Genomic DNA, 12426 nt, shown 5'->3' on the forward strand with positions numbered 1-12426 from the left:
GGAATGCGTTTTCAAATTCAGGGAGGTTAGGAAGAACGAAGGAGGGTTTGATTACAATCGAATTCATAAGGATGATTACTGTTCTTTGACAAGATTTTGCATTTCATTCACCTAGAATCGATTGATGGTTCTTACAGGTCCCTGCAAATGTGAGTAAAGAAAGAAGAAAGCAGGAGAGACTTGGGTAGAAGGGAAGGGAAGGAGACTCAGCAAATTGAGTGGATCGGGTCCACTCACAGGCTGCGTGGCTGTTATACCCGACTACGAGTAGCGTGTTGTTTATAGTTGCTGCACAACTAATGAAACACCAATAAAATTTTGAGTGAAAGAGAGTTGTCTTTCTAATTTATTTGAACTCGTAGCGAGGGATAACAATGTCTCCTATTAAAGCTCAGGTGTGTCGTTCCCAAGCTAGGATACAAGGAGGTAAAGGAGAAAGTTAGGGTAAAGTGAAATTAAAAGTAATAAACGGCAAAATAATCAAAATGAAATTAAGTGCAGGAGGAAAAACACAAAATAAATAAACAAATAAAATAAAATAAAAATAAAATAAAAATGGAGGTTAATTGTATAACCAAGAAAGGAAGAAATAGGGGTAAAAACGCAACGAAGTAAGGAGTAAGTGTGATTCTGAATAGAATCTGTTGATAGGGGTAAATCAATTAATTAGGTAAAATAAGTTACCCTTAACTTTCAAAGTTCAAGGCTTATTAGTACCTAAAATGATTGACCTAAAAGAGAGAATACTAGAAATAATGATCATATGAAATGACCAGATGAGGAAATTCAAATGAGTCCAAATAAATGTAATGTTTGAATTAAATTTGAATTTGTCACAATTAATAATTGTGAAGTAATATTCCCCTTTCTAGTAAAATGCATATAAAGTGGTAAAGTTAGAAAATTGAGAAATAGGACAGAAAAATAGACCAACAGGTGTATTAGTTCAGAGGTTTAAAGGGTTAAATCACTTTAGCTTTGCCCACACACACTGTATTCAACCACTGGATGTTAATGCTAACTGCTAACCTTTGAGGCTAATCTTTAGCATAGACTTCAATGTAAAAGCAACAGTTTCGTTAGCTTAGCAACACTGTAGAGTTTGTTTATAGTATGACGTCAATGTGCTGCGCGTGCGCAGTTCAGAGTTGCTCCGGAAGTAGGTTAAGACTTCCGAGTCACCATCGTAGCTACGGCAACCAAAACAAACTATAGTGAGCTAAGCACATGAAGCATTACATTGCAAGTTCAGTTAAGCATGTTACATGAAATGGCAGCGCATTTCAACACTGTACACATAACAAGACCACTTCTAGTTGGTTTTGCGATGTGGCGCTTTAAACTCTCAGTTCGTTCAGAGTTGGATTTAAACTTTATTTAAGTGGCAGCTTGGCGCTGCAAATGAGGAAACAAAATAATAAATGATCTCGGCGGATCATAAATCTCCGTGCCAGTTTCTCTGAGCACGTAGACACAACAGATTTTATTCGCTGTTGTTTAGAGTTAAACTTTACTTGATCAAGATTTAAAACACTCCCGTTTAAATCGCACTGTTTCACTTAGTGAACAGACACAAACAGGCAAGCATTATTTCTAATGTTTAACCAGGGGAGTCAAATTACATAGTTGCTTTGACAATGGAACACGCATTGACAATTAAACTATGAATAATAAGGCCTTTAAATAGATTGAGGGACACGCTCAAACTATCCTTTATTCGTCGATTTATTTTCCCTTTTAATTACTGCAGTTTAGTTCCGTTCAGCTAACGGTGACTGAGATATAGCAATTGAATGGCACTGGAACACGCAATGACATTAATTCAACTATAAATAAGGCATTACAGAAAATGAGGGACACGCTCAATTTCGACCTTATTGTACGATCTCAGACCTTAACTTTAAACTCACTTACTACAGTTTAAAAAGTAGAGAGACGTTCTCGAGTTACCGTCCTCTGCATTCACTCTAGGTTTCATTCATTCAAGCGGGCGGCCGCGCTGCTTACGTCACACACACACACGCACATACAGTGTAGACTCAGACGCTCTCATCCACAGAAATAGAAAATATTAAATAACTTGGTTGTGCTTACAATTTAGATTAAACTGCCCGCATTCTCTCCACCAATATATGTAAGATTGTAAAAGTGATTAATTACATAATATAATTTATAATTTAGCTCAAAGGGAAATCGAATATGATTCAATAGGGAATTTGAACAGAATCGCTGTTTTACGGCTGTTTCAGAGTCGACCCGCGATTCTTTCACAAGCCGTTTAACAGGAACTCTGCAATGGATATTACTATCCAGAATATAGTGAAAACACTATATATTAGCACAGTAGCAAAATCAGCAGTTTAAGGCAGTAACTTGTAAGCACGAAACACAAGATACTTAATAAAAATATGAATTTATTGGATAAACCTAACACATACAAACTAAACTAACATAAACACACGCATTCACACAGGTTGCAGAAAGAGAAAGTGAGGAAAGAATGAGTTTAAAGGAATGAAAATATGAAGTCCCAAGTTATAGCAATATGTAATTGCTTAGACCTGAACAACCATCAATCACTTAATTAACCCTCGTATTGAGTCTCTCAAAGAGGTTATTAAACTTTATTAAATGCACCAGTTCAGTTAGAACCTGGAAGTTACTTGCGTTGCCTTTGTCTGTGAAGGGAATTCCTTTCGTCGCTCGTTCCAGAAAGGGTTTTCCCGAGGTTGCTGATTGGTTGGTGGTCGGTCAATGTGATGTCTTCTTGGGCGTTGGCTGGATATGAGAGATGTGCGTGCGCTGTTAAAGTTCGGGTCAACGAAGACGTTTAAGTCGGTCGCGGCTTGCACAAACTTAACTAGACACGAAACTCTCAACGGAAAGAAATAAAAAAAGATTAAAGAAAAGATAGAGGTGTGGTGATCTCCTCATGTTTCCTTGAGGTGAGGAGGCTGGCATGCAGGCCAGGCGGCGTCGAGACGCGGCGGCGCGAAGCACGTGAAGAGCGTTGTAAGGAGTGAGAAGAGTTGCAAGAGATAAGAGAGAGATTTTAGGGTGTCCTTGAGTTTTAAACTCAGCCTTTGGACACATCCCAAAATGATGTCTTGACCAATTAGAACATTGGCTGAACTCCGGTGGGCTGCTGGTTCCACCTTCCAAACCATAAATCACCATGTTATCTTATTAGTCCCGTGATCCCAAATTCCCGCTCTTTGCAGAGATAAATTTGGACATGATTTCTATAACAAGACTATAATACATTTCGCAAAGAATTGAATTACAGGAACATTTTGAGAATGCGATTTCCAACTCAGACATATCAAACATCAATATAAACCATTAAACTATTCAATAGTTATCAAAAGGGACATACACAATGAGTGATTAAAACATAATAGACAAATGTATGGGTTACATATATGAATAGGAAATTATGCAGAGAAATGATGAGTTGCTCATGAGTCCTTTAAGCATAATTTTGGGTGCATATGTATATATGCATATAGGCAGTTTCTTGTGCCATACTGTGAGGGTCTGTTCTCTAAGCTGGGAGGTCAAAAGTTTAGGGAAGGAATTTCCGTTGTGTCCTGTGTGTGGGGGAAAACCAACCATATCGCTAATGACTTTAATCATGTGATGTTCAAAATGTGCATCTCTTTGACAATTAATCTTGGTTACTTGCTCCAAATTTGACAATCTCCTTCCCTGGAATTATGAACAAGTGTCTTTGTGTTAATTTTGCGAGTTCTTAGTAAGGTTTGCTTCAGGCTGGCAGTCTGGCGCCAGGCTAACAAACGTCAGATTTATGACGGGCCTTTTGTGGAATGTACGTCTGTAGAAGTGTTCTAACTTCTAATCGACTCTCTTAAATTGTCTGATTCGCGCTGAAATCCTACACATCCCCCTTTCGATCGGTGATGTGTTGTTGGCAGAAGACATCGACGAGCGCTGGAGAAACAAAGGCAGAAGAAGCAGGCAGAAACACAGCAAACAACAAGACAACACTTCCAGGACAGTTACTGTACCGGTGCATGGCATTACGTTATTCGGGTACATGTAGTACCTGGAAAATGGTCGAATTCACATCAATGATCAAATTTTGTGATTAAATTTGTTTGTTTATTTAAGGTTTTAAATTTAGAGACGTTCTGGTGACATCTTTGGTAAAATGATTTGACCTATCTTGCGTGGAGCTCTCTGGCTCCCATTCAGTTTAGAATGGTTTGCGGATATTAGGTGTGGCAAGTCAATCCTAATATCAGACCTTTGACCCTTGTAGGGTGGCTAGGAGTTTCACCTGCTAAAGCAAGAGGGGAAGGAAAGCGATAGGCAAGAGGAAAAAACAAAACAAAGAAAATTAGCTGCGGGTTTTCCTAGTCAGGGTTGTGACTACTGTTGAGCTAGGATGGCAGGTGCAGCTGATGTGTCATGTACCTTAACATAGTGTCAGGTGTTCTACCTGGGGTGAGGATAGTTGCATGTTCCTTCCTGGTGGATGTAAAACTATGTTAAGCTGAGATTTGAATATTCTACTCGTGGGAAGAATATGTTTGTCAAAGGTGTTATCAGTAGGTGTGGTTACCTCTGGGTTGTGAATGTTAATTGTGCAGTGTATGTATGGTCAGATCTGTTTCAGTCTGTTTTGGCTCCCCCTTTTCTTGTAGGTCGGTGAAGATGCTCTCTGCATCCTTGGCTTGGATGAGGGTGTGTTCAGATGGGGGTCAGTCCAGCAAGGCAGGAAGTTCTTTAGCAGACAGTCGGAGGTAGTTTGGCATGGCTGTGTGAAGCTGGGGTGCAAAACTTTGTCTTCTATGTTGCATTTCACTTGTGATGCCTTCTGGTTGTGGCAGACTTTCTGACCTTCTGTGCTTTAGTGGTTGCTGTTGCACAGACATGAATGTGGTTCATGGAGTTGAAGTTCATTTGACAGTTTCTTTGGAAGTGATGGGTGACTGAGGTGATGTTCTTTGGTACCTCAGAGTTTTCATCAGCGGTTGGCCGTGAGAGACTTGTTTGTTCTGGGTGGTTGTTGAACAGGTGCTTGTCATCTCTGATGCGGTGGTGTACCAGGTGATTGTCGGCCTTCCGTTCTGTCGCTGGTCACAGCGAGCATGACTTCTGTTTCTAGTCATTCGTGTCTAGCTGGTTTTCAAGGAACTCTTTCAGTTGTTTCATGACTTGTTCCATGTCTTCTGAGGGTGAACAGTCTTGTTCTTGTGTAGACTTAGCACTGTGGGTGTCTAAGTGGTGCTGATGTGGGTTCTGTCTTTGCTTACCCACTCTAGTTGTTGTTGGACAAGCCGGTCGTTTGGCTTTGCACGTCCAGTTAGGTTTCCAGCTGATCCTTTCTTTTGGGTTTCTTGAGAAGTGTGGCTGGTCCCATGGCTTTTCCCAGCGGTTGGGCTGATAGCTGTTGTGGACATGGGGCTCACGTTCTCTTTGCTCTTGATGGAAGACTCGGGTGTTGTGATGCCACTGGGTGTCGTCCAGTGCAAGGCTTGAGTCTTCGGTTACAGAGTTCAAGAGTGTGGAGGTTTTGTTACCTTTCTTTGAGGTCAACTTTTGCTTGGTGTAGGCCTTCTGTGTTAGGTCGCGCAACTGTTGGATGGTCATGGAGCGCGGACAGGCCATGACACCGAGATGACGACTGACTCCAGGGTGCAGATTTTTCAGGAAAAGGCTTTTGAAGCTCACCTCTTCTTCAAGGTCAGGTTTGTTGTGTGCACCGAAGTAGGCTTTTCGGAGCCGGTTATAGTAGGCTTGTGGCGTCTCTTGTCGACCTTGTTTGGTCTCCAAGGCGGTTAACAGTCCATATTCAGACTCAGGGTCTGTAAACTCTTTGATCAGGACCTCACAAAGTAGCTGGTAGTTTGACTTTGTGTGACTGAGTTGTCGATCTATGAAGTTTCGTACCTCGACACTTGACGTTGCTCTTAGGAGGTACAACCTGTCTCTGTCAGTTACATGAGGTCTCATTTCTAAATGAAAATTAATATCTTGCAGGTGGGCCTGGATGTCGTGGCCCTCTTTGGAGTTCGGGTCAAACTGGCTGATGCTTTTAGACAGCTTGTTGAGGTCTTTGATGGTCAACCCATATGCAGCTCCAAGGTCTGCTTGGATGGGGTTTCTGCTTTCAGTGGCAGGAAAGAGCTGTGTGGCGAAGGCTAGTGATGTTTCGGGAGGTGGCGCTTCACTTCCTTCGTTGGATGTCAGTTCTTGGATGTGAGACTTAGCTCTGCTCGGCAGTGGTGAGGCTGAGAGATGCTTCGCTCTTCTTGACTCTTGTTTCAGCTCACAAGCATCTTTGAGTTCTTTTCTGACCATGTAGAGCTCATCATTGACATCATGTAGATGTTGGGTCAGATTGTCTATTTCAGTGCTGTACCTTTCAAGGTGGTCTTCTAAGGCACTGATTTCAGCATTCTTGTCGCTGATGTCGTTCTTGGCTTTCTCTAGTAGCTGTTCGGCATACTTGAGTCTGTTTACCAGGTCTCTCTGGGCAGCTTTTGCTTGTTGCTGGTCAAGTTGAGCTGTTGCCAGGGCTGCTTGGAGCTTTTTAACTTGTTCCGTTGTTTCCTGCTCCCTCTCGTTGGGTTCTTTGAGTTGATCTTGAACTTTCACTTCCAGCTTGTCTATGCGGCGTTGAGCACGTGACAGCTCCTCTTGAAGATGGGTGATGTGCTTGTCGCTCAGTTTTAGCTGGGTTGTGAAGGCATCGCTTAGGGAGCTGGTGATTTTGACTAGCTCCTCGTGGTTGTTGTTCTGGCTTGAATCTTGTGTCAGGAACCTTCTCATTAAGAATAATAACAGTTCAAAGGCCTTGGGGGTGAGGCTGTCCGTCATGCCTCTCAGCCAAGTGTTCACATCTTCCCCTTGGGCAAGGGGGTCTGCAGTCTGTGGCATGTTTGCACGCTGAGGAGAAGGGAGACTGACACAGATCTGTGTGAGGTAGAAGCCTATGTGTGGTGGGACAACTAAGTGTTGTGTCAGTGATTGTGAACACCTAATGAAGTGTGGCGATGATAGTGTTGGTCTCAGGGTGTCTAGGTAGACTAGTGATGTGATGACTTCGTCACTCTAATGAGGAAGAGGAAAAAAGAGAAAAAGGTGAAAACACTTCAGTGAAATAAAACAATTCCCTTTTCCAATGGGAGGAATGTTGCTTAGATTTTGTAAAAAGGTAAACAATATTATTATATCTCTGTTTGAGACGTGAGAATATAATAATAATGCTGGTATCTCTTTTCTTAGTCTGACAGGATTGACACCAAAACACCTTACAGTTGGGCCGCTTACTAAGGAGGCTTCGAAAGCGACTGGTGTTCAACACTTAACTCTAACAATTGATCTCAGTATGGGATGAGATGCAAAAATTTGGAATGCGTTTTCAAATTCAGGGAGGTTAGGAAGAACGAAGGAGGGTTTGATTACAATCGAATTCATAAGGATGATTACTGTTCTTTGACAAGATTTTGCATTTCATTCACCTAGAATCGATTGATGGTTCTTACAGGTCCCTGCAAATGTGAGTAAAGAAAGAAGAAAGCAGGAGAGACTTGGGTAGAAGGGAAGGGAAGGAGACTCAGCAAATTGAGTGGATCGGGTCCACTCACAGGCTGCGTGGCTGTTATACCCGACTACGAGTAGCGTGTTGTTTATAGTTGCTGCACAACTAATGAAACACCAATAAAATTTTGAGTGAAAGAGAGTTGTCTTTCTAATTTATTTGAACTCGTAGCGAGGGATAACAATGTCTCCTATTAAAGCTCAGGTGTGTCGTTCCCAAGCTAGGATACAAGGAGGTAAAGGAGAAAGTTAGGGTAAAGTGAAATTAAAAGTAATAAACGGCAAAATAATCAAAATGAAATTAAGTGCAGGAGGAAAAACACAAAATAAATAAACAAATAAAATAAAATAAAAATAAAATAAAAATGGAGGTTAATTGTATAACCAAGAAAGGAAGAAATAGGGGTAAAAACGCAACGAAGTAAGGAGTAAGTGTGATTCTGAATAGAATCTGTTGATAGGGGTAAATCAATTAATTAGGTAAAATAAGTTACCCTTAACTTTCAAAGTTCAAGGCTTATTAGTACCTAAAATGATTGACCTAAAAGAGAGAATACTAGAAATAATGATCATATGAAATGACCAGATGAGGAAATTCAAATGAGTCCAAATAAATGTAATGTTTGAATTAAATTTGAATTTGTCACAATTAATAATTGTGAAGTAATATTCCCCTTTCTAGTAAAATGCATATAAAGTGGTAAAGTTAGAAAATTGAGAAATAGGACAGAAAAATAGACCAACAGGTGTATTAGTTCAGAGGTTTAAAGGGTTAAATCACTTTAGCTTTGCCCACACACACTGTATTCAACCACTGGATGTTAATGCTAACTGCTAACCTTTGAGGCTAATCTTTAGCATAGACTTCAATGTAAAAGCAACAGTTTCGTTAGCTTAGCAACACTGTAGAGTTTGTTTATAGTATGACGTCAATGTGCTGCGCGTGCGCAGTTCAGAGTTGCTCCGGAAGTAGGTTAAGACTTCCGAGTCACCATCGTAGCTACGGCAACCAAAACAAACTATAGTGAGCTAAGCACATGAAGCATTACATTGCAAGTTCAGTTAAGCATGTTACATGAAATGGCAGCGCATTTCAACACTGTACACATAACAAGACCACTTCTAGTTGGTTTTGCGATGTGGCGCTTTAAACTCTCAGTTCGTTCAGAGTTGGATTTAAACTTTATTTAAGTGGCAGCTTGGCGCTGCAAATGAGGAAACAAAATAATAAATGATCTCGGCGGATCATAAATCTCCGTGCCAGTTTCTCTGAGCACGTAGACACAACAGATTTTATTCGCTGTTGTTTAGAGTTAAACTTTACTTGATCAAGATTTAAAACACTCCCGTTTAAATCGCACTGTTTCACTTAGTGAACAGACACAAACAGGCAAGCATTATTTCTAATGTTTAACCAGGGGAGTCAAATTACATAGTTGCTTTGACAATGGAACACGCATTGACAATTAAACTATGAATAATAAGGCCTTTAAATAGATTGAGGGACACGCTCAAACTATCCTTTATTCGTCGATTTATTTTCCCTTTTAATTACTGCAGTTTAGTTCCGTTCAGCTAACGGTGACTGAGATATAGCAATTGAATGGCACTGGAACACGCAATGACATTAATTCAACTATAAATAAGGCATTACAGAAAATGAGGGACACGCTCAATTTCGACCTTATTGTACGATCTCAGACCTTAACTTTAAACTCACTTACTACAGTTTAAAAAGTAGAGAGACGTTCTCGAGTTACCGTCCTCTGCATTCACTCTAGGTTTCATTCATTCAAGCGGGCGGCCGCGCTGCTTACGTCACACACACACACGCACATACAGTGTAGACTCAGACGCTCTCATCCACAGAAATAGAAAATATTAAATAACTTGGTTGTGCTTACAATTTAGATTAAACTGCCCGCATTCTCTCCACCAATATATGTAAGATTGTAAAAGTGATTAATTACATAATATAATTTATAATTTAGCTCAAAGGGAAATCGAATATGATTCAATAGGGAATTTGAACAGAATCGCTGTTTTACGGCTGTTTCAGAGTCGACCCGCGATTCTTTCACAAGCCGTTTAACAGGAACTCTGCAATGGATATTACTATCCAGAATATAGTGAAAACACTATATATTAGCACAGTAGCAAAATCAGCAGTTTAAGGCAGTAACTTGTAAGCACGAAACACAAGATACTTAATAAAAATATGAATTTATTGGATAAACCTAACACATACAAACTAAACTAACATAAACACACGCATTCACACAGGTTGCAGAAAGAGAAAGTGAGGAAAGAATGAGTTTAAAGGAATGAAAATATGAAGTCCCAAGTTATAGCAATATGTAATTGCTTAGACCTGAACAACCATCAATCACTTAATTAACCCTCGTATTGAGTCTCTCAAAGAGGTTATTAAACTTTATTAAATGCACCAGTTCAGTTAGAACCTGGAAGTTACTTGCGTTGCCTTTGTCTGTGAAGGGAATTCCTTTCGTCGCTCGTTCCAGAAAGGGTTTTCCCGAGGTTGCTGATTGGTTGGTGGTCGGTCAATGTGATGTCTTCTTGGGCGTTGGCTGGATATGAGAGATGTGCGTGCGCTGTTAAAGTTCGGGTCAACGAAGACGTTTAAGTCGGTCGCGGCTTGCACAAACTTAACTAGACACGAAACTCTCAACGGAAAGAAATAAAAAAAGATTAAAGAAAAGATAGAGGTGTGGTGATCTCCTCATGTTTCCTTGAGGTGAGGAGGCTGGCATGCAGGCCAGGCGGCGTCGAGACGCGGCGGCGCGAAGCACGTGAAGAGCGTTGTAAGGAGTGAGAAGAGTTGCAAGAGATAAGAGAGAGATTTTAGGGTGTCCTTGAGTTTTAAACTCAGCCTTTGGACACATCCCAAAATGATGTCTTGACCAATTAGAACATTGGCTGAACTCCGGTGGGCTGCTGGTTCCACCTTCCAAACCATAAATCACCATGTTATCTTATTAGTCCCGTGATCCCAAATTCCCGCTCTTTGCAGAGATAAATTTGGACATGATTTCTATAACAAGACTATAATACATTTCGCAAAGAATTGAATTACAGGAACATTTTGAGAATGCGATTTCCAACTCAGACATATCAAACATCAATATAAACCATTAAACTATTCAATAGTTATCAAAAGGGACATACACAATGAGTGATTAAAACATAATAGACAAATGTATGGGTTACATATATGAATAGGAAATTATGCAGAGAAATGATGAGTTGCTCATGAGTCCTTTAAGCATAATTTTGGGTGCATATGTATATATGCATATAGGCAGTTTCTTGTGCCATACTGTGAGGGTCTGTTCTCTAAGCTGGGAGGTCAAAAGTTTAGGGAAGGAATTTCCGTTGTGTCCTGTGTGTGGGGGAAAACCAACCATATCGCTAATGACTTTAATCATGTGATGTTCAAAATGTGCATCTCTTTGACAATTAATCTTGGTTACTTGCTCCAAATTTGACAATCTCCTTCCCTGGAATTATGAACAAGTGTCTTTGTGTTAATTTTGCGAGTTCTTAGTAAGGTTTGCTTCAGGCTGGCGGTCTGGCGCCAGGCTAACAAACGTCAGATTTATGACGGGCCTTTTGTGGAATGTACGTCTGTAGAAGTGTTCTAACTTCTAATCGACTCTCTTAAATTGTCTGATTCGCGCTGAAATCCTACAATAGATTAATGTCGAAATTTTCCATTGTTAATTGTGGTTGTCCAAGTGTTTGTCACAAGATGGCGCCAAACGGTAATCTTTGTTGGCACGATTTTAAACATACAAGTAGTACCAGCTATGCGTTATTACTTTGGAGCGGTGATTATTTGAAAAGAACGAACCTGCAAATGTCTCAACTGACCAATCAGAATCGAGCATTCCAAAGAGCCGTGTAATAATAAAAAACATAGCATGATGGGAAATGGAGTCCATAACCAGAACAACAAGCAGGAACACAAGACAACACAGGTTTGCCTCACAGTGGTGCAGGCAACCGGGCGTGACAGCATGTGAACAGTAGCCAACTGTTTGATCATTTCATAAGTAATATTCAGGAAATAAAAGATAATAAATGGATGTTTGAACTTATTTTTATGTTTTTTTTTTATTGTCCTCATCCCAAATGATCAAAAAAGAGAACAACAACAATAAAACAAAAATATTACTTTTTATACTACTATATAGTAAAATGATCAAATGAATGAGAATAGAGGAAACCAACAATAAAACAGAAGAAATGACTAAATTATTAGAATATTACTTTACCCCAGTGTACACTTTGATCACATTCACCCCTGTAACCCCATCATTCCTTTTGGGCAAAGAGACGAAATGATCACTGGTTTGTGCTTCTGAACAATCTCGTCTTACACAGCAGCACAACTGCTCCGCAAAGATGTACCAGGAGATGCACGTCTATTAGGCGGCTGATCGTCATTTCCAAAAGACAATATATATATTCCCCTTTAGAGTCACAATCAGCAAATACCATTTGCAACACATCCTCACAGTACAACTATTTATTAGCCGTTTGGTGCTTTTCTCCTCACAAATCTGACTCTATGAACTGTACTGCTTCCGCATCAATGAAGATCGCTCACTTTCTCTATGATTTCCTCCAACACTTTGAATAGGAACAAGACATAATTTTGGTCTAGAATCGAAGTACTTCATGTCTGCCTGCCATCTAGTGGTAGGAAATACAAATGAGTAATTACACCGTATTAGGAACTACAGTCTATTTCATTAGGTATGACGTCTTGTCACAGACTTTGGCGCTTAGAGGGTTAAGACAAGTTAAGTTAGAACAAGTTTCATATGTGTGTGT

The 12426-nt window shown here is 40.2% G+C and overlaps 1 protein-coding gene across 1 annotated transcript in view; it reads right to left on the reverse strand.

The window, feature by feature from the left end:
• Nucleotides 1-12426, reverse strand: part of LOC141333051 (protein NLRC3-like) — a 355331-nt gene that overhangs the window by 69410 nt on the left and 273495 nt on the right. The gene's annotated exons all lie outside the window — the stretch shown is intronic.

Source organism: Garra rufa, chromosome 4 (assembly GCF_049309525.1).
Source record: "Garra rufa chromosome 4, GarRuf1.0, whole genome shotgun sequence".
Lineage (NCBI taxonomy): Eukaryota > Metazoa > Chordata > Actinopteri > Cypriniformes > Cyprinidae > Garra > Garra rufa.